Source organism: Sphaerodactylus townsendi, linkage group LG08, assembly GCF_021028975.2.
Source record: "Sphaerodactylus townsendi isolate TG3544 linkage group LG08, MPM_Stown_v2.3, whole genome shotgun sequence".
NCBI classification, from domain to species: Eukaryota; Metazoa; Chordata; class Lepidosauria; order Squamata; family Sphaerodactylidae; genus Sphaerodactylus; species Sphaerodactylus townsendi.
Genome location: NC_059432.1, coordinates 76440133 through 76465905, shown reverse-complemented (window position 1 = coordinate 76465905; position 25773 = coordinate 76440133). Strand labels below are relative to the sequence as shown.

At 42.5% G+C, this 25773-nt stretch overlaps 1 long non-coding RNA gene across 1 annotated transcript; it reads left to right on the top strand.

Annotated features, from left to right (window-relative positions):
• The first annotated feature begins 2814 nt into the window (after positions 1–2814).
• LOC125437735 lies at positions 2815–20630 on the top strand. Its single transcript, XR_007245262.1, has 3 exons — positions 2815–2825; positions 5200–5205; positions 20542–20630. It is a non-coding gene; the product is annotated as an uncharacterized LOC125437735 (long non-coding RNA).
• Positions 20631–25773: the final 5143 nt, after the last annotated feature.

Sequence of the window (25773 nt, the reverse complement as noted above, 5' to 3'; positions counted from 1 at the left end):
CTCATCCAAGAGGAACAAGTTTTATTGTTTGTTATTTTTTCTTAGGAACAGCTGGTCATGTACCAACATACCAGAAAGTGCCAGAACAAAGACATTGCTGATAATTCCTGACAAAGTTTTGATTCTTTCTTAAATTTAATTTTGGTATACTAGGAATGTTCAGTGGTTTTTGTGTTGTTTTAATATAGCCAAAGAGATCTTGGGGGCCCAATCTGCTTCGGCTACTCTGCTGGGGAGGGAAAAGGAAGGTTGCAGCTCTACTATACTCACCCCTGATGAATTTCACCTGCTGTAGGGGTGGGGCAGTTCAGCTTGTTTTGAGACTCCTTGTAGTTTAAACAAGTGGGGTTAAATCCAAACAAGTGGGGTTAAATCCAAAGCAGTGGCATAGGAGGTTAAGAGCTCGTGTATCTAATCTGGAGGAACCGGGTTTGATTCCCAGTTCTGCCGCCTGAGATTCAGATTAGCCTGTACACTCCCACACACGCCAGCTGGGTGGCCTTGGGCTAGTCACAGCTTCTCGGAGCTCTCTCAGCCCCACCCACCTCACAGGGTTTTTGCTGTGAGGGGGAAAGGGCAAGGAGATTGTAAGCCCCTTTGAGTCTTCTGCAGGAGAGAAAGGGGGGATATAAATCCAAACTCTTCTTCTTCTTCCTCCTCCATTACAGTGAAAAAGAAAGCCTATGTAGCCTGCTTGCTCCTAGTCTCCCATTGGTGGGGAGCCTGGTGCCCCAGCATGCTTTCAAGAGCTCAGCATTTTTTAAGGACTGGGGCAAAAGCAGCTCCAAGCGATGAGGAGTAGAAGCTGGACTTGACATTCGGTGCCTGAATGAATGTTCAAAACACTCAACTAGATGATACTCCTAAAAAGTTCCTTCTTACATCCCTTCATGCAAGAAAGCATACAAGAAGAAAAAGTTAGCAGCAAGGGAAGTCCCGTGGTTTCCGAATGTGAGGCAGGAAACACACTGCGGAAGTGCCAGAGCACTGCAGATTCCATTGTACTTATGAGCTGTCAAAGTTGGTGGATTTATAGAAGAAGAGTTTGGATTTATGCCTTCCCTTTCTCTCCTGTAAGGAGACTTAAATAGGCTCCCTACAATAGACACCTTGTGAGGTGGGGGGGGGGGGGGGCTGAGAGAGCTCTGAAGAACTGTAAGTGTCCCAAGATCACCCTACAGGAATGTGGGAGGGGAAACAAATTTGGTTCACCAGATAAGAGTCTGCCACTCATGTAAAGAAGTGGGGGATCAAATCTGGTTCTTTAGATTAGAGTCTACCTGCTCTTAACTGCTCCACCACTCTTATACATGGGTAGACAATATTTCCTGTAAGAATGCTGCAATGATTCCAAAGGAGTGGTGAAGCATCGAGACAAAATCAGGGACAAATTCTTACATTGCTCCTCTAGTGCATTCTCATGAGTCTTTGGGCTGGAAAGCTCATGAATCCACTAATGAATCTTCTTTCAAACAACCTGAGTTAATGCAGTTTGCACAGACACAGCCATTGCTATTCCTTTTATAAGATTTTTTACTCTGATTTTGGTCAGTAGCGCTGGGGGCAAAATAATTATTTCTGAGAACCTAGCCATCTTGAAACTACTGTGTATTTCTCCCCCCTTCCGTACCTCCCTCACCAGTACCACCATCCACCCAAAAAAGAGTTGACTTATGTTTGCTGTCTGCCTTCTGATACCTCATTTCACACCCCAGATTGCTTTGAATGAATATTAACACAGTGGCATTGAGAGATTGCTCTGGGCACAGATACACTTTGCAACTTGTATTCATTAGTTGCTGCAGGATCTAGCACTAGCATAGCAATCAAAAGTAATTTCTCACTTAACAAAAACCATTTCCAAAGAAACAGCTTGTCCTAGTGTCCATGTGACTATGTGGAAGCATTCACTTAATAGGCTTTATAAGATAATTTGATGGCTTGTGTTAAGTTTTTGAAGAACATGTTGAATTAATTTTTTGAAGCTAATATTTGACTCAGAAAGTACTTCAGGTTTTTCTTTGTTAGAAATTAACTTAATAAATGCAATCTGATCATGATTTGACACTAAATGTGTTCAGTCTGCAGATGCTGAGCCACTGAGAATGGTATGGTATAGTGGTTACAGTGCTGTGCTAGGGACACCCATATTCAAATCTCCACGCTGCCATGGAAACTTGCTGGGTGAGCTACAGACAATCACCTACTCTTAGCCTAGGATACCTCATATGGTTCTTAAGAAGATAAAATGACATGTTAGCTGCTTTGAATCTGCTAGTAATGCTGACAATTCTTTACAGATAAGATAATAATATTATGAATATGGAAGAATGGATAATCCTGAATGAATGGTCATGGCTTTGATAAGACAACATTCATGTTGTTTTAATGAGATGGACTGTTTACAGCCATAAGACAATTCCCAAGTCTGCGTGGAGTTTCATGCTTGTGCATGCAAGAAGCAGAGCAATGATGCCATCTTCTCCTGTAGCTTATTACAAGCCTAATAGCAGCCATGGGGGTTCCCAATGTGGACTGAGACTATGGATTGGGGGGAAGGTAATTTTTTCCCATTTTTTTGCCAATCCATTGCCAAACCATTTTTCTGACCTTGGTGGCCTCTTGAAGAAGCGATGTGATCTGTGTAGACAAGGAGGTCAAAGTGACTGTGTGCTTCCCTTGTGGGACAAATAATCTCAGGGAAAGGGAACTGAAGTCATAGAAATGGCATGTGTGGAAAGAGTTAAATTCTCTTCCTCCCAGTCTACGGTACCAATTTAAATTGACTTCCCTCTATTAAGCTCAGGATAAGAAGTAAGAAATCTGTTCATGGATCTTTTGCTCTTTCAAGTCACAGCTGATCTGTAGGGTTTTCAAGGCAAGAGATGTTCGGAAGTGGTTTGTCATTTCCTGCTCCTTGGTGGGCTGAGAGAGATTGGAGAAAACTGTGACCGACCCCAGGTAACCCAGAAGGCTCCCCATGGAGGAATGCAGAATTGAACCCAGTTCTCAAGATTAGAGTCCACCACTTTTAACCACTACACTATGCTGGCTCTCTAATGTCCTTGTACAATACCTGTAGTGGCATTAAGTGCTTATGTACCTCATATCTTTGGGGCCACAGCTATTCTCTGGGTATCTGATGTAGAATTCTGTGCTTTGCTGTTTACAAAACTGTACTTGCTTTCACACTGCTTTGCTTCTATTTTGGTAAACAAAACAAATATTAGAAAGACTCTATGTCTCTAGTGCTCTTGCATTTGACAAAATCTAAAGTGCCATTGTATTGCTACTGGAATTCCTGATTGAAGATGGAAGGTCCATAGCAATGTTTTCTATAACTGTAATTTCCTATCCACCCCTCCTCTCCACAGTATAATCTGCTTCAGTTGCTGCTCAGCCATTCTTGTCGGCTATCTTCATTTTAGCAGGGGAGAGAAGAACCTAAAGAATCAAGTCAACAAATGAAATTACAGAATGTTGAAAAGGTCAAAACTTCAGAGCACAAGATAGTAATTTGCAAAATCCAGGAGGCACTCCACATCACATTGCATTGGAAACTGCAAAGAGCATGGGTATGAGAACTGGAAGAAGGCAAAAGCTGTGAAACTGTTCCTGAACTTGAGCACAATCCATCTAGAATTAATCATCTCAAAATCCCATTTATAATTTCACGAAGAGCCATAAACCTGCGCTTAAATCTCTCTCAATGGAATCAGTGAAACTTACACGTGTTTAACTTTGGCTAGAGTGTATTCATGATTTGGTGCTTTCAGGGGTAATTTATGCCAAGAAAGAACCTTCAGTCTATTCAATATTTAGAGGGCCCTGAGTACATTTCCCCCTCTTTTATGCCTTTCTATCCTCATTGTAAGTTATATTAGAAGTACCCAAAGAAGATCTTAGTGAACTCATTATTAATATCTATATGCTCGTTATGCAGATACTGAATAATGGCTGACTATTGTGAGTAAAACTAGGAAATGAGTCTCAATTTCATATTGCTCAGTGCTGCAGATTTATTTTCTGGATAATGAGAAACCATTTCCTCAACAATTGCCCCTTCCCTGCATTTCCTCTACCTCTAGATATGATCTCACTAACAATCAATCCCTTCCTGATCCAATCAAAGCCTCAGCCTCAGTCAGACCAGGTGCCTATGGGAGCTCACATGCAGGCGCCATTCCCCCTCCCCTTTCCCAAACGCCTCACCGTGTCATCCGGCGCGTCGCACAGGTCAGGGGATACGCCCCCCCCACCTTGCGACTTCCGAGCTGTTGCGCAGGCAGGGGTGTGTGTCCCCTGGCCTGTGCGATGCGCCGGAGGTCGGAGGACATGGTGAGGCATTTGGGGGATGGCGCAGCCTGTGCAGATGCCGCGCCATCCTCTCCGTCGCAACCCAGACCGTTCATGTGAACAGTCCCGGGGGGGTTGGGTCGGCGTTATGTACGCTGACCCAACTCCCATCGTGGTCATGCGGAAACAGCCTAAGTGTTGAGATAATATAGTCAATTGTTCCTTGATTACATTGGGAGCTCTGAAAGGCTTTATGCAGAGTAACTCCTTGGAGTTTCTGCCCACCCACCCCTAGGGCATGGCCACACCTCCACAAGCCCCACCCCTTGCCTAGCGCTTATAAAAGCAGCTCTCCAAGGTCGGGGATGGCAGACTCCCCTGCCCTGCCCTGCCCTGCCCTGCCCTGCCCTGCCCTGCCCTGCCCTGCCCTGCCCTCTGGGCAGAGGCATAGAGGGGAAATGGAGTCTGGTGCAAAATCTGAGTTTTGCGGGGGGGCCCCCCCCGGCAGCCACTGTGATGCTGGAATCCACCCCCAAACAGCATCACTTTCAATGGTGTTTAAACTAGCGAGCCCAAATTCTCCTTTTAAATCCACCTTAAAGGGAGAATCTGGGGTCCCTAGTTAAGCAACATTGAAAGTGATGCTGTTTTGGGGTGGATTATCCCCCACTCTGAAACAGCATCACTTTCAATGTGGCGTAGTGGTTAAGAGCAGGTGCATTCTAATCTGGATGAACCGGGTTTGATTCCCAGCTCTGCCGCCTGAGCTGTGGAGGCTTATCTGGGGAATTCAGATTAGCTTGTACACTCCCACACACGCCAGCTGGGCTAGTCACAGCTTCTCAGAGCTCTCTCAGCCCCACCCACCTCACAGGGTGTTTGTTGTGAGGGAGCAAGGGCAAGGAGATTGTAAGCCCCTTTGGCTCTCTTACAGGAGAGAAAGGGGGGATATAAATCCAGATTCTTCTTCTTCTAAACTGAGGACCTCAGATTCTCCCTTTAAATCCATGCCGAAGAGGGTGGATTTAAAAGAAGAATCTGGGGAAATTTGTGGGGTGCCTGCTGTCAGGGGTGCAATTGTTAAGCTAGCACCACCAAACTTTCAGGGTATCTTTCGGAGTCTCTCCTAATGATACCACCCAGGTTTGGTGAAGTTTGGTTCAGGGGGTCCAAAGTTATGGACCCTCAAAAGTGTAGCCCCCATCTCCTATTAGCTCCCATTGGAAACAATGGGGGATGGGGGCACCCCCTTTGGGAGACCATAGCTTTGGACTCCTTGGACCAAACTTCACAAAACCTGGGTGGTATCAATAAGAGATTCTCCTGATAATACATCCCAGGTTTGGTGAAGTTTGGTTCAGGATGTCCAAAGTTATGGACCCTCAAAGATGTAGCCTTCATCTTCTATTAGCTCCCATTGAAAACAATGGAGGATGGGGCACTCCCTCTGGGAGTCCATAACTTTGGACCCCCTGAACCAAACCTCATCAAACCTGGGTAGTATCATCAGGAGAGTCCCCCAAACAATCCTTGAAAGTTTGGTGCTGCTAGCCCAAAAACCAAAAAAGCACTAAAATGTTTTAAAAACCCACAAACGGAGGGGCGGAGCTTCGGACATGAATGTGGGGGTCAAACCCGAGAATCCCCCCTTACCTATGTCCATGGTCAAAAGTAAGCAACCTTTGTCTTGTTCTGTGGATACCAGAAACTCTATTTTAAATGAGAAAATGTTGATGCCATAGAAGTAAAGGAGATGTGATGGATTCCAGGACTTTGCTAAAGTCCTGTAATATAAAGGGTTAACTAATGAAGCATGAGAAAGAGAGGCTCATTCCACACAGCATATCTACAGCATTGCAACTGTCATAAATGAATTCATTCTCCAAGGAAAAACTCATTATAAATATGCCGTGCGGAATGAACCAGAGAGAATGAGAGAGATCACTTCTGATTGACTAGAGGAAAGAGTGCCAGTTAGACAGCAGGTAAATCTGAACAGAAAAGACAGTTGGGGGAGAGTTTTGGAGAGACAGAGGTTAAGCAAACAAATATGTACTCTTGACTAAAAGTTTTGCTTTCTTAAGGGATTGTCAGACAGATGTGGCTGGTCTGATCTGTGTTCCCTTGTCGCCGTTTAATACAGAAAAGCCTTGGGATATTGTTTATCTTTGGAAAAGATACACTAAAATGGAGAGGCAGTGAGGTTTCTAATTCAGTCAGTGCCAAAAGAGGGAAGGAATTCTTTTGAGGGACAGAAGGGAAAATCATAATCAAAATCCATGAGAATAAGGAATAATCACATGGTAGATTATCCTAAATCTGGTGTTAGGTCACACTGCTAAGATTTTATCTAAGGGAAAACATATACTCTCAAGCTATCTAAAGGTGAAGGAATTCTACTAACTCTAGTGTTAAGAGACATGCAGTCCTAACTAAAAGAATAGATTCCTAAAGAAAACTGATAATATTTAAAGCTTTCTGTAAATTGTTATTTGTAACTTCTTACCATGGACTGAGAAATAACTTTGTAACTTCTTACCATGGACTGATGGGACGATTCCAAAATATTCCAAGGCACAGGAGAACCTGTGTGTGTGGCTCAGGGGAAGTAGACTCAATATCACATATCTTACTCCATTGCAAGTTACATGAAGGTGAAAGGAAGCTGTTGATCCAACCATTGTTAACACGTCATGTATATCCATTCATAGATAACTCAGATACGAATTCTGTAAGAATATTATTAGAAGATCGTGTTTCTGCCATTTCACAGAAGGTAGCTAAATTTTGTATACTGGTGCACAACAAGCGTAGTTCCTTATTAAAAGAAAGAGCTGCACTGTGTGATGAGGACTGTAATAATGCCTGAAGCTAATGTTATTTATTAATAGATTTTATAATGGATTTTAATTTATATTATATTTTTGTATAAATGGAGTGCTATGTATTCACATGTACTCTGATTTTAAACTATTGGCTGGCCAAAAGGCCGTAATAATAAATATCTATGTCCAAATCTTGTAACTGAAACAGCAACATCACTCTGTAAATAACTGTAAATGCATTTTGAAACTTACCTGTTTTCTCTTTGTGATAATGCCAAAATACTTAGTTTTAATAACTTTTTCTAGTTACTTTTTAAGTTGTTCAAAAACCTCTGAAGCCAAATAATTTCTGACAAGGAACAGAGTGTGGAAATATACCGACGCTCTACAGACTATTTTGGAGGGATACATTTCCTCAGTGAGTCTGAAAGCATAGGGTTTTTGCAAGAGGCATAGACAATTATTTTATTTTTTTCTAATTCTGCTGCAGGCATAAAAGGTAAATAACTTTTTCTACTTACTGGAATTAGCTAATGCTATTATCATACAACCTCTTCTGCCAGGATAATTCAGATGCCACTTTGTGCTTTATGGAGCCTACAAGTCTGTTGTCCCCACCCTGTGTTCTGTACAATAATCAGTGAGTTGTGAGCTCTCCTCAGTTCTTAATATGTGGTACCAGTGTCATATTATGGCTTCGGTATGCGTTATAGTGGTGTGCTGAATTGCAATATTGCTGACCTGATAAAATGCCTAGTATTTCTGGCATCCAATGGGATCGACAATATCAGATAGTGAAAACCTTCCCTTACTATTCCCAATTCTAATATTTCCATCTATATATATATATAAAGCAAACAGTGACTTTGTTAGTCACTCCCTAATGCTGAAACGGCTGGACGGATCGCCCCCAAATTTTCACATGACGTTCCTCCCTGTTGCGGGCAGGTAATCGCCAAAAGTCCATACCTGAGCCAGGTAAAACGTCTTTTTCCTGGCACACCAGGCCATGAAGCTGTCTGTGTTTAACTGTCATCCTTAGAATGTTGGTGCAGCCTGTCTGTCTGTGGCCTGAGGTCTAGGGATGAGGGCTTAGAATATTCGCGCAGATGGGCAGAAATGAGCAGTTAAAACAGTTAATAGGTAACACTGTTAGGTAATACGACTAGAAGTGAAACACATACACACTTTGCCATGTGAGACACCAGGTGGGGTCCCCCCCCTCACACGCAGGTAACTTTCACTCTCTGTGCCTCACCCAATGCTACCACATAACACACATACTTTCATACACATCCAGCTCATCCTCGCACACCTCACTCTGCCCTCCCTCACATCCAACTACCACTTACCCACTTCCTCACCCATATTCGCCACAGCTCTCTTTTACTAAAAGCGAGCTGGAGTTTGCCTTTTTCTTTTAAGAAAATCTGCGGGGTGGGGGCGAATCAGCGCTACCGGCTCCACTTCTTTTGCACATGGCCCTTTAAGAGCCCAGGGAGCTGGCCTCGATCTGAGCGCCTCACCCCCCTGCCTCTGCTGCCTGACTGGGATAGCCTCCTTGCCCCAGTTCTGCCTTCCCCAAGCCAGGACTGTGCATGTCAACCAGCCTCATGGACAGCGGGATTCGCACTCTGGACAGTTCCGTTGTAGAAAGGAAAGGGTTACCTTATACTAAAAAAAAAGACACCACAATGTAACAATGTGAATTGAAAAGGGAAAGAGGGATTCCATTTGACCACCCCAAAAGGCTATGCTGCGGATCATTGAACCTGCATGGACATCTGTGTGGCTTGCGGACTGTGATGAGAAGGACAATTGCCACAGCAATGCGTGGCTGGGCCCCGCTAGTTTCTAATAAAATCTGAATCAGGACTAGCCAGGAGGGCAGAAGAAGAAGCTTGGGAGCACCCCCGTATCTTGGCAGCACTTTTGTCCTTTCAACTATGAAGAGCCATTATTTTCTATGGGAAGATCTGGCCTCCATGCTACTGTTGCTTCCAGGGAAGGGGGCTTCAAAATGTATCATTTTAAAATGGTATGGTTTTTGTTTTCACTAGGGAGCATTTTCCTGATATTTGTTAAATCAACTTCCCAGCATGATAACAATACTTTTGATATTTTATAAAGATATATTTATGTAGGATATTTCTGTGCCACCTCTTTATATTCTTGCTAAAGGCAGTTTACAATTAAAACAACACTGCAACATAAAAAACATGCCATTGGACATAAAAATAGCTCAAAACTATCCATAAGCCAGTAACAGAGCATTGTAAAAACTAGTAAGATAAACCCCCTAATTAAAAGTCTCCCATTCCTACTCATTCACCTCTATGTGCCACACAGGAAATCTGAGCCTTCAACCGTAAGTCAGCACCCAATAGTACCCCCAAACTATGAACCTGCTACTTCAGGGAGACAGCAACCCCTTCAGGCAGGCTGACCCTGCAGTCCTAGGTCAGCTTCTCAACTGACCAACAGCACCTCAGTCTTGTATGTACAGAGCTTTAGTTTAAAGGTCATCATAATTATCACATCTTTCCTAAGTTTCCAATATGGAATTTAAAAAAAATATTTTCATGCACACCACATTCAGTGTCTGGATCAGGCACCACACATGCAGGAATTGATGAAAGTCAGCAACTTGTGTCTGACTGTTAAACAAGATACATGGCAAGGCAGGGACCTCAGATGCAATCTTTGTACTCTGTAATGCTTTAAGACACACAAAGACTTTTAACAGAAGACTTCTGTATTTCAATGTTTATTTTTCAGAAAGGATCAAGTATCTGCTAAAGCTAACTAACACATGAATACAGCACTGGGTAACCTTTTCAGGTATGAGCGTTCATGTATTATGGTCTATTACCTTTGCTTAATTACCATAGACTTAAAAGGTTCTGTCATTGACTACGGGCACCTTAATGGCCAGCCATTAGGTTTATCAAAGAAAATAAGTTATCTTGCTGAAAACTGTGCCAGATGTGCTCTGCAATTTTGCCATGCATGCTCAAGGTATAATTTCTAGAACACCAGGAGGAAATAAAGATATGTTTTGTAAGGTCACATTCTACAGACCATTGCTCAAATTATATATCCTTTCCTCGTTCCATAAGGGCAATGAATATTTATGCAATCAAAATTATTGCGTGTGTTCAACCTCTTTCACGCTTTCAAATGAAAGTACAGCAAAAGTTCATTGATACCGTATTTTAAGAACATTACTTTATTTGAAAACCAAAAAATATACCCCCCCCATAACTTGGTTAATATGATTTTTTTGTTATTTATTTATAGCAAATAACTATGAGTTGGGCTAAGGATGGTTTGTAACAAGATATAATAATGTAAAATTAAATATAATACAATTAAAACTCTTAATAATTCAATGGCACCATCATGTATACAGAGAGGAGAAAAGGAAGGGGAAAGGAAGGCCAGCTGGATGAAAACTGTTATTATCCTCAACCAATTGCCTGGTGGAACATAAGTACAGAAAAGTGAACATGAAGTAAAGACAAAATAAAAACTGGAGAAAATGTATCTTCCATTTATAAAATGCTTATCATGCTAGTAATCTTCCTCATAAGATTGTTGTAAGGAGTAATGATCGATGCATTATAAAGTTCTCCACCAATTAAGTGCAACAGATAATGATAACTGAGTGCAGATGTGCGGATGTTTGCTCACCATTAACCACTGACACAGTTCTTAGTTGGAATAGAAATTGACCACAGCCCATTTATTAATAAGCAAGGTTGGAAGCTGGGAGAGCGTAAGGGGCACATCCTGGCCATCAGGCAGCTATCATGCTGAACCTAGCATATGGGCAGCAATCATGCAGAAACCCTGCTCTGTCCCCCATGGGGATTGGGACAGAAAGTTACTAGGTGCCACTTGCTCACTGGCCTTAAAAGAGGCTGAGCTGGATGGGCGCTGCCTTATATAGGTGCGCCTGGCTTCCCTCATCATGTGACGGTCCTCTGTCACGTGACTTACTCCATTGATGGCTCCTGAGAGGAGGGCTGTTGCTTACTCCTCCCCTGCCACAATGGTGCCCCAGGTAAGTCCAGAGGTGCATTTTATTTTCCTAGTAATATAGAGAGCAATGAAAGTCCATTATGACTGTTATAGCATTGTAATGATCTTTTTTTTATTAACTTGAATAGTATTGGCATCTTACAGGTCTTGGGTGAAAAATTCCTGATTACAGGATTTGAAAAACGGGTGACTAAGCTTTTAAATGAGTGAAAATGTATCATGCTTTTTCAGTTTACATAAGACAGCATTAGTCTTCAGAATACATCTCCAATTGAAGTCAAATTTTCTCAAATGAGTTTAGAATCTAATTATATTGCTTCACTAGTTAACTTTTGTGATTTCTCATTTATATTAATTTAGCACCAATGCACTTATCTTTAAAGTTTTGTTCTCTAACTATAAAATATTAGTGTATTCATAGCTTCCAAGGCGGAAGAAGATTCCCTGATTGCTGCCTTTTTGTAATCTCCTTCTTAATTTTTTTTTCTCACTGCTCCCATTCAACCCCTTTCTGGTATTATAGTAGATTTATGTTAGCAGGAAGTTCAGCTACCATTAGTTTAAAACATCTAAAGTCACAGAGTGCACAATCCAAGTCGGGTGGTGGTGGTGATTGGAGCGTTGGAAGTGGTGTGTGGTTGGACTGATGTGAGTGCCCACTCCACCAGCATAAGGGCTGAATACACGGGCAGAGAAGCAATTCTACTGGCGGGAGGATGCTGTTCAACCGCACTGTGCCCAAACCTGGAAGCTGCCACATGCTCTGTCACAGGAGCCCATGCTGGCATGGTTGGGGTAGTCACTAGACACAGTGTTTAACAGACTGTGATACACCTCTGAAGATACCAGCCACAGATGCAGGAGAAACGTTAGGAACAAGATCTACCAGACCACGGCCACACAGCCCGGAAAACCCACCACAACCAGTTGAATCCAGCCGTGAAAGCCTTCAACAATACCATGTGTTAAGCTTCTCCAACTTCATGGAGTCTTATTACATTGATGCTAACACTGAATATTAAAAGAAAGGGTTGAAATAAGATAAGGAAGGCAAGTCAAGTTTCACTTCTGTCATTAGATCCAACGGAATCTCTCTGATTCAACTTAATGTTACAATATAGCTTCATCTTATAGTTTATGATCAGTTAATGAAAAAAAGAGAACTCTTACTGTTTTAGAATAATAATTCATTATCACTCAGCACTGAGGAATGCATCTGGTCCATTGTAAACATATAATTAATTAATGGTTTCCAAGTTCTCTCATAAATATCTAGGCTGCATTTTCTCAGACAGTCAGTTTGTCCGCTGTTCTAAATTCTTGTAATTTCAACAACTATTCCTCTACTGACAGGATTTTGTCTGTTCTCCAACTCCTGGCTAGGACAATCCTTGCCACTGTAATTGAGTAATGCAATAGTAGCTTATATTTCTGCAATACTTTATCTTTCTCGTCCCAGATTCCTAAGAGGTACGTTTCAGGCTTTTTTGAAAATGTATGATCTAATATTTTCCTTATTGTTGTATGCATTTTACTCCAATATTTTTGGATGGATGATTTCTATTAGTTGTCTTGCTCAGTACAAACTGCATGTGCCAACACACAAATATATTTTTTAAAAAGCAGCAGTGGCGTAGGAGGTTAAGAGCTCGTGTATCTAATCTGGAGGAACCGGTTTGATTCCCAGCTCTGCCGCCTGAGCTGTGGAGGCTTCTCTGGGGAATTCAGATTAGCCTGTACACTCCCACACATGCCAGCTGGGTGACCTTGGGCTAGTCACAGCTTCTCGGAGCTCTCTCAGCCCCACCTACCTCACAGGGTGTTTGTTGTGAGGGGGGAAGGGCAAGGAGATTGTAAGCCCCTTTGAGTCTCCTACAGGAGAGAAAGGGGGGATATAAACCCAAACTCTTCTTCTTCTTCTTCTTTCAGCAGTAGGGAATATATTGAGGATGATCTTTGTTGAACTGGCCTCATGAATATCAATGATTTGGGGAAAGCATTCACTTGAAATTAGGATATTGCCATGTAGCTGGAGCTTATTGGTTATGCACAAATTGTAACATTAAGATGTCATAATGATTCCATTGTTGACTAGATCATATAGCTAGAGAAAAGACTATTATTTTAAAAAAGTGTCTGAGGGAAAGTTGGATCAGGCAGCAAATAGTCTTTGAATTAGTGTGAGAGTTGATTAAGAGGCTCTGGGAGAGCATTTATTTTTATTTATTTATTTATTAAACTTTTATGCCGCCCCATCCTCTAGGGGCTCTGGGCGGTGTACAGCATAAAACAGGGTAAAACAAGTCACTAAAATCTTTAAAACAGCGGTAACAAACATTAATAGTAATCCATAAAATAGCTTAAAACTCATAAAACAGCAAAAAACCATAATACATAATAAAAGGCGTCCGACCCCAATTTAAGGTGTCCGACCCCAATTTAAAACCTACCCCCATGGGGGGGGGATGGCAGGACCCCTCAATATGAGGGGGCCCTGATGTAACTGCCCTAGGGGCAGGGCAGTAAGGGGGCACCATATCAGCAGCTGGACACTCCAAAGGCCCGGTGGAACAACACAGTCTTACAGGCCCTGCGGAACTCACCCAGGTCCCGCAGGGCCCGGACAGCTGGAGGAAGGGTATTCCACCAGGCCGGGGCCAGTGCCGTAAAGGTCCTGGCCCGCGTGGAGGCCAGCCGCATCATAGAGGGGCCGGGGGCCACCAGTAAGTTGGCCTCTGCAGAGCGCAGAGGCCGAGTTGGGACATATGGGGTGATGCGGTTTCATTTCTCATTCCCCAAAGCATTTACTTACCTGTCTAATCATGGCTATTCTTCTTTCTGCTTTTATGTTCCAAAGCTAGGAGAGGAGAACAGAAAAACTTGAGGGTCCAATATTTTTAAAATGTATTACAAGTTTAGAATATTTGGTAAGAATTGGCTGCACCCAGGATTTTTAAAAATCTATTTTTCATTTGGATCTGCTGTCTCACTGCAAGAATTCCTCCACATTACTAATTAAAGCCTCTTACAAACATTAGAGGTCCCCCCCCCACATATCTTAATCCCATGAATATAAGCATTCAAATCATGGATAAATGCATGAGTTTAAATTTTCAAACATCAGTAAGAAATTATAGCATTAATGCATCATAAGTATCTTCATTGGTGATGTGTGAGTGATAAATTTAAATTCCCCACAATCAATTTCAGGTATTTCCACAGTTGACAGTTTGCTGTACCACATGACCATGTCAGTAAAGTAAATGAAACCAATGTCGAAGATTCCTCTTTTCAGTTTTTGGTGCTGAGATAGCTAATAATGCAATTTGGAACTATAGTACCAATCGACATGCACAGCAGATAAATGCATATTTTACTGGGGGGGGGGCGATTCAGCAATCTACATTTTTAAAGAAGCTTGGCCTCTTCAGTTGCTACAAGGCAGCCTATGATGAACTTTTCAAATACCTCATATTGCACTAAATGGAAGGCTGTGCACAGATCATTGATACATTATGTATGGTAATGCCTCAGAAAGCTCATTATGGAGTAAGAGCTGCCAGGAGTTGAGAAGAATACTAAGGAATCTTAAATCTAGCTTTATTACTTGTGGGAGACACCTCTTACTAAGGTGAACAATCCTCTCACACCATTAAATTTATATTTCTGCCATTCTTTCAGAAAAGTGTTCCTGCAATTAGATTAAGTCTTCTCCACCTGCTCTATCTTTATGTATATAATCTTTCTTCATACTTTCTTCTTAAAGAAACTACAGCTGTGGTGTGCTCTGGGAGGCACTAAAAGGATTTTCTAGGGCTCTTGAATCAATTTTTTCTTTTGCTTTTTCTACAAAATCTCCCACAAGCAGGTGATCTTTGATAGTACCTAGACTCTCACCTGCTTTAAAAGAAACAGCAAGTGAAAGGACTTCACAAAACCTCTCTGGAGGGTAATTTTTTCTGCTCTTTCAAAATTCTTTGACTAGATTTTATTTTATTTCTTTAAAAGCAGTATGAACCAATGCATGCTTATTCAGAAGCAATTCCTGCTGTGTTAAATAGAGTTAACTCCTAGGTAACTATGCATAGGATTACAATTTAACAGGTTAACTTTTAAACACAAGGGTTTGAAATTATCCTGCTTTTCTAGATTATCTGTCCAACTAAAAGCCTACAATAAGCATAAACTATAAAGCCTTAGTGAATTTTATTTTCCATATTAGTGGATTGGTTTAGAAGGAAAACATTTGTCAGACTAAGCATGATATGAAATTAACCCAAGGTATTCTTAGGCACAGAGAGCCTTGGTGGTGGAAAGTTCCATCAAGAGCAAGAATGGTATAGTGGTTAAGAGTAGTTGACTCTAATCTGGAGAACCAGGTTTTATTCCCCACTTCTGCATCTGAGCAGTGGACTCTAATCTGGTGAACTAGGTTTGCTTCCCTACTACTATACATGCAACCTGCTGGGTAATTTTGCACTAGTCACAATTCTCTCAGAGCTCTCTCAGCCCCACCTCAAAAGGTATCTGTCATGGGGATGGGAAAGTAATAGTAAAACATTTTGGAGAAAAGCAGGGTGTAAAACCAATCCTCCTTCTCCTCCTTCAGGTTATAGCTGTCTAATGGTGATCCCAATGAGTTTTCAAGGTGACAGGTGACAAAGGTGGTTTGCCATTGGCCCTTCCCACACAAATCCCCTAAAACATTTCTAAAATGTTTTCAGCCCCCACCTCCCCTTTTACAATGATGTATCTCTGCGCTCACTCCCTACAAATAATTCCTGGCCGCCATTACGCGATTTTTTTCCTTTTTAAAAGTTCTGCGTTGACTCAATGCCTCAATACTTCACAGCTTCATGCTGCAGTCTATACTCCTCATGTACGCAATCCTTCAAACATTGCCCTCATAATAAAAGAACAGAGAAATGCTGCAAATAAACAGTCAAGGGTGAACCGAGCGAGCTCAGAAAATGGTGCCAAGGAGCAATGGCATACTTGGGGGGAAGGGGGGAGACATTTGACCCAGGCACTGCTCACCTGGGTCACACGGGGGGTGCATTTGTCCATCTGCCCTGCCCCTCTGTTGGTATAGCAAGTGTTAACTGCTGTTTTATATTTTTACACCAACACTCTCCTTTTCCCCCTGCAGGCCAGGAAGGGCCTTGTGTTGGTAGGCAAGTGGGGGACTTAGCAGCTAGGCCATGGATGGGGGCATGCATATGCCCATCTCCCTCCTGCCACCAACTGCCTGGAGCCCACCTGCCTGTGGTGCCACCACTGCTAGCTGCCTGCCCTCTGCTTGGCACATCATTCTTGTGATCAGCTGCAAGTCCATGTAGCAGGTGCACCAGGAGTGAGGTCAGGTCAGGTTGCTGCCTCTAGGAGGCTGAAGCACCAGGCTGGAGGGCAGAAGCAGTGGTAGACCCCATTTGCTGCCCCTTTGCAATGTGGCTGGTAAATTAACTTCTCTTTTTCTGGGCAACAGAGTTGGTGTGGGTGTAGTTTGGTGGAGTGCAGTCCAGGGTGCACAATTTTGATTCTTGCCCCAGACAATATTTTAGGGAGGTATACCCCTGCCGAGGAGGAAGTTCAGGGAAACGGAGAAGTTTGGGAAATGTAGTCAGTAGATTGCACAGCAACTGAAGATGTTTTCAAAATATTTCAGCCAGAGAATCATATAAAAAGAGGATTTCATTTTAAACATTTTGAGGCTGGAAATAAAACATTTGGGGGTAAAAACAGTCTGGAACTCCATGGAGGAAATGTTTTATTTCTTGCCTCAAAATGTTTTAAAAGGTTTGTGTGGATAGAGTCATTGGCTCTTTCTTTGTAGCAACCCTGAATTTCCTGGTTAGATGGGATTTCCCATCTAACCAGGGCCATCAATTGGTTAGCTTCCAAGATCTGACAAGATTGGGCCAGCTTGAGCCAACCAAGTCAGGGCTAATTGTGCGCTGTCAGCTGACAAGAAACGTATGGTGATCCCCTGGAAAATGATGAGCATCAGTGATTTGATATTACTTTCCTCTGAATAACAACCCTAGTCTTCCTTATTGGTCTCCCATCCAAGTACTAACCATGGCTAGCCCTCTTTAGCTTCTATGTTTTGATAAGATTGATAACTAAAAACCTTAGTCAAATTCATTTCACATACAATAGAGGAGCTAATGATAGTCACTTGAGCTGTGTGTGTGTGTGTGTGGGGGGTACCTGGGAGACTAGAAACTTGCAATACAATTGATCAAAGCTTTCTCAGCTGTGGAGGTGCACATCTTTAGGAAATATAGTTGGGGACCCAAGGGGCAGGGGAAGAAAGAAAAAGTTCCTGACTGTGAAGATCAAGGAGAAAGGAGGAGATGGAAAAATGCTGCCAAACAAACAATGAATGTCACCAACAGTACACAACCAACATATACAACTGCTTTTAAAAGACACTTCTTGTGATAATAGTGTAGAAAACAAATGTAACATTTGAAATACACTTTTTCGAATTGTGAATATTGCAGTTGTCCAAGAATCGAGAACCTAGATGATATCTGACTTGAAGGATTGTACTGAAAGTGTCAGAGAAGCATGTCAAGAATTTGTGTGTGTTTGGCTTAATAATTGCATTAATTGTATGTATGAGAGAGTGTGTATTTTAATGCTGTTTAATGTTTTTAATTGTTTGCTGTCTTGGGTGTCTATGTTTGGTGAAAGGAGGCATAAAAATGGTTAACATTCGTAAATAAGTAATGTGATTCCTTCCTATTACTAAAAGATATAAAAGGCACAGATGAAAATGACAGAACAAAGAGTAATATGAGATGAAAAATACACCCGAAGAGGAGAATTTCTTACAAACTGGAAAACATCACTTCAAAGAGTTGACAAGTTGAGAAGGATATGTGCAATTGTGGGAGGAACAACCTGTAAGGACCCTGCCCACTTCTCCAACTGAGATCCTATGGATACTAGGCTGTCAGATATTTTTCTATTAATCTTTCTGCCAGATTTTGACTGCCCAGTCAAATTCAAACTCCATATCTCAGACCAATCAGTTTCCTGAGGAAGAGATCCCTTTCCCATGTCTAACTATAGGACCTTTCCTCCCTTGAAAGACTATCCCAAGTCTGTGGAAACTGTGCCACATAATCCAGTTATCTGGATACCCCCTGCAACTTTTTTTCAGGCTCCTCTTCTCTTCACAATACCCAATGCTCCTTGGACCTCAGCTGTGTTAGCTCCTGGATTTCTTCAGACTTCAAGTCCTAGTTTCCTCCCTTCTGCCTTCTGTTTTGCTGGCGTGTGTCTGATTGCTTATGGATTCACTTCTTAGATACCTAGTGTAGGCTCATTGCATTTTTACTCTTTTAATTTTATTTAATATGCAATAAAGTTGTTTATTTGTGTTTATAGTTACTATCTCACAGTCTTTTCCTTCACAGCTTTATTTTGGAGTACTCCTACCAAGATCCACCATGGTATACAGAGGCTACAAAGTCTTGCATTATTTTTAATGGAATCCTTTTTAAGCAAATTCCTTTTCCTCTGGGTCCATGTGGGGAACATTCCTTCAAACAGGAGAACTGGCTTGACCCCCCAACTTTTCTGAAAGGGAAGTGATTTGTTCCCTTTCTGAAGTTAGGTGACTTTACTTAGCAGCTGGACAGTTTCTTGAGGACAACTGATGGAATCCACCTCTGACTGGTCTCATTTGATTTAGTTAAGTTCAGACTCCTCAATTAATAATGCATTTCATTCCCTTCCCTACAATGTCTCTTTTCCTTACGCATTTATAGCAACTGACCCAAATCTTTTCAACTGTGATATGACTCAAATTATTCTCTACAACAGGGAAATAAATGTGAAGGTCTTCTTATCCAAGATCTTTCTCTTTCTTTCTCCCTCCCTTTCAATCTCTATATGTGTTCCTCTTTAGGAAACAACATGAAAAAAAAGATTCCTCTCTGCAAGGTTTATCAACCCTGAATCTATCTTTTCCACATTTGAAGGAAGAAAGATCTCTATGCATATTCAGGTGTCATTTTCACTAAAAGATATTAATGTAATGCTGCCATTAAAAGCAGAGTTACACCCTTAGAAATCAATGGACTGAGAAAAGTGAAACTGGGATTATGCCACTAATCTGTTCCACAATCCTCCCACCCGCACCCACACCCATGCCTGGACACTTATATTAGTTTTCAGTAACTCCTACAACATAGGAGTTGCCTTTTCTAATGAGTCCAGAAATAACACAGAATATTTTAATAAGGATAGTTGTGCTTACAATTACATAGCCATTTTGATGAACAGGACCACTAAAATCTTGCAGACTCTACATAAGGTGATGCAATTAGCACACTTGTAAAATATGGTCATTGTTTTCAACCTAAAGCAATAACAGTTAACTTGAAAGCCTTATAGGAAAATGTCTTCACAACTGTCTCACTGTCTTGTGCAGATTGAAAAAAATAAACATGTTGTTTCTGTGAAACAATGGGCAATTGCTTTGTCTCACTTTGTGGCAATAACATTGGTGCTTGTCTGAATTATGGTATATTTATAAGGGGCCATGATGCCATAAGCAGTACCAGCAGAATCTATACACATGGCATCTTAAATAAAACACACAAAACAGCAAAGGACAAGAGAGACCCTCTGACTTCTGCAAGAGTCTATTGCACACCCGGCAGCTGTGGAAAGATCTACATAGGAACTACAAAACGCAGCATTCAAACTCATATTAATGAGAACAAAAGACACTGTCGGCTTTACCATCCCAAAAAACTGGACATAACATTTTATTTGAAAACACTGAAATTCTGGACAACTCAGATGGTAACTATGTCAAACTATATAGGGAGGCTTTTGAAATCCACCAATACATATTGAAAAACACCAATACAACTTCAACAAGGAAGAGACTTGCAGAGGTGGAACTGCAATGGGGACATCCAGGGTGGCTCACCCTGGGCACCGCCATTGTAGTCATGTGCCAGGGCAGGGGGGCGTGTCGGTGGTGGGGCATTTTGGAGCCTTTCTGGGGTGGGGCAGGGGTGGGAGGGAGCGCACGGGCAGTTTCCCCTCCTTTCATCACTAGAGACTTGGCTACCACTACTTAAAAACACCAGAATCAAAGACCAAGGGCATGTTAGGTTCATGGACAATGAACTCCACCAAGACACAGGATTTGCATTCATTAAGACTGTTGCTACTGCAGGGAATGCAAATGTGAACATGAATGGAAATAGACTGAAAACCCCACCCGCAATACAATAGTCAACCACAATTTTGCATAGCAAGTTCCACTCAAACACTTACTGATTGGTTCCCGACACTGGGACATGGACAATATATGCACCACTAAACATTCCCTTCTCACTGGATACAGAAGTGTAACACACTTCTGTCTGTGGTACATATCTGAAGGTACCAGCCACAGATACAGGCGAAACGTTAGGAAAAAGATCTACCAGACCATGGCCACACAGCCTGGAAAGCCCACAACAACCACACAAAACTGGGTTGTTTTCTCATGAACTTCAAGGATGGTAGCATTAAAGATAATAGAGTATCAATAATTTACTGTTAATAGCTCACATAGCTATAAATTTATCCTGTTCAGTGAATATTTAATTACCTATCAAGAAATCAAATGTCTGTTTGAGTGACCACAGCAGTTCTTGTAACAAGGAAATATGTGATAAGGGAGATGTTAAAAAATAAATTTTCTTTTCTTTTCTTTCAAGATAAATGGAAATCAAAGGAGGAAATTATTCTAAAGAAGCATTTGCTAAGCAACATTTTCGTTTCAATAATGTCTTTAGTTGCAAGATTTTCTTCCTTTATGAAATAGTGGCCTTGGAATCTCTTGGGGTTATTTTAATGACTGTGAAGCAGGCAGTAGGGCTGGGAAAGGGTTGATTCATTTTCAGCTAAAGATAGAAGCCTCATTGCAGTTGTTCAGAGACATCTGGGCAGGGCCCTGGCAGTCTCTTTGGCATGCCAGCAATTTTTGGGGGGTTGGCTGGATTAGACCTGGGAGGGAAAGGCTTCATTCTGGTTTTCTGCTCTCCTTCTTAAAACTGTCTGAGAACCAGCTGCTCATTTGGCTTTGGGCATCCTTCCTCCTTTGGTTGCATGTTGCTTTGCACAGTTATTTACTTTGTTACTTTATCTCATCAAGCTTTATTACAGTTTTCGGCACTGGTCTGGATCCATTTGGAGGAGGTTGTACTTGTGTATCCACCTCTCGTGGATCAGAACCCATTTAAGGGGTCTTGTGGATCAAACCCTGCAGCAGCATGCCCAGGCCAGGGGCTGTTGTTGGCCTACACTCCCAGATGGCAAAAAACCCATGTAGACAGTTGTACCCACATTGGTCCACTGGATTGCTACTCACGTTACCTCTAGCACAGTGGTGGCGAACCTATGGCACGGGTGCCAGAGGTGGCACTCAGAGCCCTCTCTGGGGGCACGCGCACACAGAGTTTGTCATGTGGGGTGGGCTTGCTTCTGAGTAAACCCTCCTAGGGTCGTGATTCACCCATTCGAAGCGTTGCACGGTTGCTTCAAAGCAAAGCCACCAATACCACCAAGCTTACTCCCGAGTAATGCATGCCTCAGAGCCAACTGTTTTTCCTAAACTAAAACATCAGTATTCAGGTTAAATTGCCGTGTTGGCACTTTGCGATAAATAAGTGGGTTTTGGGTTGCAGTTTGGGCACTTGGTCTCGAAAAGGTTCACCATCACTGCTCTAGCATGCAGGTTGGAGAAGGGTAGCATAGACAATAAGTGAACTCTGCTCTTTACCATGCCAATCCTCCATCAACTGCAATCAATAATGCTGTGGCCCATTTCACTCCTTTTGTTTCTCTGTATGCTTCTGTGCCCCCCTTTTCACCTGCCCTTAGGGCCACAAAGCATTTTATACCATCGATGGATTATTCAAATTTTGAAAAATAAGACATTTGAAAATCAATCTTATCTTGCTATCAGTGTTGATTTTCTCTCAAATTTAGCTCCCATGCGATGACACTGATGATATTTAAAATTTAAATACAGCAGTATTTCATGTGTTTTAGCTCAGGGGAACATATATGTATCATCTTTAAACAGCCTTGGCTGCTGGTGTAATGTGGACAATGGCCAGGAGGAGGCAGACTAATGTCTGCCCTTCCTTAGACTGCCCTTCCTACACTGGGGAGTGGCATGGCAGTTGTACACCAGCAGATCCACTCCTCCATTGGGGTAAGTGCTTTGGATGGGGGTGTTAATGACACAAAATTGGGGATTGCAATGAAGCTTAATTAAAGAGTTCCTAAGAAAAGTAGTCATGTTATGTTAGATGGCAACTCCATGGTTAATCTAAGCAGAGTCCACTTATGGAGGTATGTGGTGGGTTTCCAAAAGAGAAGAGGAAGAAGAAGGTAAAGGGAAAATGTGTATTACAGGACATCAGGAAAGAGAAACTGGTTTGAAATGAGGAGTGCGAGGAGGAAAGGTATAGGCCAGGGGTAGGGAACCTGCGGCTCTCCAGATGTTCAGGAACTACAATTCCCATCAGCCCCTACCAGCATGGCCAATTGGCCATGCTGACAGAGGCTGATGGGAATTGTAGTTCCTGAACATCTGGAGAGCCGCAGGTTCCCTACCCCTGGTATAGGCAGTAGTTTCAAGGTTTCATCAATTGAGTCTTTGAGAAGCAGCACAATGCTCAGGTGTGAAAGGAAAAAGGGAGAGAGATTATGATGCTGACAGGCAGAGAAGACTCCAAGAAAGATATGAAGAGATAGTGAGCGAGAGATCTGGAGACAGGGTCTGGGAGAACTGGGCTGAGAATGTCAGAGGGAAGCGGGGAAGAAGATGAAGTAACAGCACTGTTGAGAGTCTTGGATGGAACTGAACCTAACTGAACCCTCGTCTTCAACTACAATGTTGGAGGGAAAAAATTTATTCAATATTTTACTCCAAGAGCGATGTTAATGAGGTGTGGTGGAAAGTGCTGTCAAGTCACAGCTGACTTATGAAATCCCATAGGGTTTCCAAGACAGACACATTCAGAGGTAGTTTACCATTGCCTGCCTTTGCATGGACTGAAAGAATTCTGAGAGAACTGTGACTTCATGAGGGGGAGTGCGGAATTGCAGTAGGCTAGGTACAACTAGTGTGTTTGTTGGTTGGTAATTAGCTCCTTTTGTACCTGCTTCAGATTGCTTGGTTGAGACATGTTGCTTCTACACAAGAGGGAAGTTGCAATTTTCTGTGAGATTGTCCACATAACTTCTTACACATCCTATATGGCAATGTAATGATTAACCAATGATAATCATAAGCATAAGCATAAGCATAAGCATTTTATTGTCATTGTGCACGCACAACGAAATTTACAGCAGCATTCCTCGATGCACACAATTTCAGACTCATACATCATCATCCTCCACCCATCCCTACACAGCCCCAAATACATCAATATGAAGCAGCGGAGTTTAGCATAGCCACAGCTCTAGAGTAGAAGCTGTCTCTAAGCCTCTTTGTCCTAGTTCTGAGGGCCCTGTATCGTCTGCCAGATGGTAGCAGTTTAAAAAGAGAGTGTGCTGGATGAGACGGGTCCCTCAGAATATTTTGGGCTTTAGTTAGGCTTCGGGCATTATAGATTTCTTCCAAGGAGGGGAGAGGGCAGCCGATAATCCTTTGTGCAGTGGTGATCACCCTTTGGAGCACCTTTCTATTCGCCACTGTGCAACTGGAGAACCATACACAGATGCAGTAGGTTAGGATAATCAGTAAACCACCTCATTAATGCAGGTTAACTCTTAACTCTTTCATGATTGAAGAGCTGACATTTGCATTCACCAGCAAACATGAATTACCATACAGAAAAAGAAAGGTCTTGATGGTACATAAAAACCACCTTTTGAACAGAAGAACTTTAATACAGAATATACTCAGTGGTGGAATTCAGCAGGTTCACACCACTTCAGGAGAACGAGTTGTTAAGATCGTGCTTGTAAACAACCAGTTGTTAAAATTATTTTAATCCCACCACATGAACAGGTTGTTAAATTATTTGAATCCCACCACTGAGTAAACTCTTCTTTCAGCACATTTGGCCACCATGTTACAGTGCTCTAAATTTGGCCCTGAAACCTGTACCGCCACTTTCAAGTATTTAAATCTGTTGACTTGCTTAATTGTATGTGCTTGGAGTTCTTGCAGCTGTTTGCAAAATTAACAGTGCAAATAATCTTTCTCTAATTACATGTAAATGTGGCTGGAAATTAGCTAGCAAAATGCCTCCCTAAAATACCTGTGCTGTGATTAGTCAGATGCAAATCAAACACACAGCTAGTAAGGATGAACATTTGTCTTGACAGTATTTTCATTCATTGTAAGACATTTCTTTTTCCCTATGGTAATCCTTACTCGGTGTATGCAAATGTCAGCTGTTCAGTCACGAAAGAGTTAAGGATGCTGTTTCTGAGTAAATGGATAGTTAGATTAGTACAGCAAATGGGGCATCGAGTAACCTGCATTAATGAGGTGGTTTCCTTATTATCTTTGGTTAGTCAATATATTGCCATCTACATTCAAAAAATCATGTAGACAATCTCAGAAAAAGTTGTAACTTCCCCTCTTTTTTCTAGTCAGTCACACTTTTCACAAATAGCAGCCCCAGACTCACCGGGGGGCGCTGTTGCGGAGGTGGGGAGGCTCAGGGGGCATTCCACTGGTCGAAGGAGCGGTCCTGGACATGGTTGAAAGCCATCACATGTGTCGGGGGATCGAAGCCCAATCATGTGCGGAGGGAGGAGGCGTGCATGCCTTATAAGGCGGAGCACGGGCTTGCCTCGGTCTCTTTAACGGCCGAGGCAGCAGCAATGCCCATTCTTCCCGCCCTACTGTTGAAGAAGTTAGTTGTATTACAGTTAATATTGGTTTTTGGAGTTGCAGTTGTTGTTAATGGTACTTTATTGTCGCAGCCTGGTGGGTTTAGGGCAGGGGATCACATCTTTTGGGGAGAAAACCGGGCCTGCGAGCTGGATTTTCTCTGCGGTTGGGGGCCTCTATAAGAGGCTTGGGGTGGGGCGGGTCTCATGGTGCAAACCATGGAGGCTATGCAATCGAGCCTGCTACTCCCAGCAGGGAGGGAGTGTCACGAATAGGGCTTGCGCTCAGGTGGCACACACTAACTCCCTGTCCCATGCCCCAATAGGGATTGGGGACGGTTTTTGGAGGACCAGCAAGGGTGCTGACCAGTGGTGGGATCCAAAAATTTTAATAACAGGTTTCAATGGTGGTGGGATTCAAACAGTGAGGCCGCCGCACACATGCAGCTCCAGTCCCTATTGGGCAGGGAGGTTGCTTTAGTAACCCCTTCTCGGCACTCAGAAAAAATCAGTAACCACTTCTACAGAAGTGGTGAGAACTGGTTGGATCCCACCTCTGGTGCTGGCCCACGGCTCTGATGTGATCCCTTCAGCTCGCCCTAGCTTCTCATTGCAATAAAACGGGCTGCGGACCAATTTTATTCCACAATTGGTGTGTGTGTTATCTGTGACCCAGGGGCAAGCTCTCCCCATCTGTCCACAATGTAGAAACAACATGTAGATCAGCATAGAG